Source organism: Etheostoma cragini, chromosome 13 (genome assembly GCF_013103735.1).
Source record: "Etheostoma cragini isolate CJK2018 chromosome 13, CSU_Ecrag_1.0, whole genome shotgun sequence".
Classification (NCBI taxonomy): domain Eukaryota; kingdom Metazoa; phylum Chordata; class Actinopteri; order Perciformes; family Percidae; genus Etheostoma; species Etheostoma cragini.
This window is the reverse complement of record NC_048419.1, coordinates 25,648,598-25,650,151: the sequence shown is the minus strand read 5'-3', so window position 1 is coordinate 25,650,151 and position 1,554 is coordinate 25,648,598.

The following is a 1,554-nucleotide window of genomic DNA, read 5'->3' as shown; positions in this document are numbered from 1 at the left end:
TGTACGTGTGTGTGTGTGTGTGTGTATCTATGTGTGTGTACGTGTGTGTGTGTGTGTGTGTGTATCTATGTGTGTGTACGTGTGTGTGTGTGTGTGTCTGTTCTTAACCCATGGCGAGCTGCGTCATCGCCGCGGTAACGCTGACGGGGGACAGGAAGACGTTGCCGGCCTCGCGGCCCGCCAGGGCGCGGTACAGGTTGTAGCCGAAGTCGGAGGCGGCGGCGCCGAGCTTGGCCGCCGGCGTGGTGAAGAGCTCCACGTGCTCGTCGTCTCCGCCCGCCTCCTCGCCGTCAGGGACCGACTGCAACACACACATCAATACATCGCCACGGCAACGGCGGGCGTTCAGTTTGGGCAGATTTCACAAAAATCACAAAAAAAAACAACTTTTAAGAGAAAGACACAAGAGATTTTAGTTTTGGGGGTTTGGACCTCGAAGTTGTCAGAAATATTTTTTTATTATTTTTATTTTATACATTTTTATTTTGGTTTTATTATTTTGGTTTTATTATTTTTATTTTATTATATTTTGTAATTGGTAAAAAAAAAATGGAATTTTTATTACATCTTTAATATAAATATTTTATTATTATTTTTTTTTAAAGTTTTAAAAAAGGACAAAAAAATCTTATTTTTCAACAAAGCTTTGTGATTACATTAAATCTGAATGAAAAAAGTGGTTTGACCCTAAAATTTCAATTTTGCTCCAAAGTTGAAAACTCAACCCCCCCCCCCATAAAGACATAAGGGAAAGGTTATGACCTCATAAGGGGAAAGGTTATGACCTCATAAGGGGAAAGGTTATGACCTCATAAGGGGAAAGGTTATGACCTCATAAGGGGAAAGGTTATGACCTCATAAGCAGCCACTTTGATAACCGAGCCTGTCTCAGACCCTGTTCACACGTCCATGGTTATCATGGTAACTGAGATGTAGATTAACAGTTTATCCAGCATGTGTGGCACTAATGACCCGTCATACACCACTGACCAATGCACTGGTCTCTCTCTCTCTCTCTCTCTCTCTCTCTCTCTCTCTCTCTCTCTCTCTCTCTCTCTCGCCTTGTATCTCTCTACCTCCCCCCCCATGTCAACACCCTTGCTGAAGACTATGGATTGTGGATTATGTTCTGGGTGAATGGAGGAGTTTGGTCTCCAGTATGTGGATCAGTGTTTCCCTCAAGAGGACTCAGACGTCTGGTTTTGTCCACATCATGACAGGTTTCTGGGACTAAACAGATGGAGATGATTAAATTATAGAATAAGGATAAACATCATGATGTGGAGATGTTACCTGAGCCCGACAGACGCTCAGCACGACTCCGACCACCAGCACGAAAGTTGTTCGCTTCATCCTGGAAGACAAAGATGAAGGGGGACATGTTATCTCTCCGTCTCGTTAAACACGGACGTTGGTCGGGTTAGATCGTTACTGAAGACACTAGTCTCCTTTAGTCTCATAAGTGTTGTGTTTTAGGTCCTCTGGTGGACAGACTATGCAACACCATCACTAACAGGGACGCTGTAGAGCGTCCTCTGGTGGACAGACTATGTA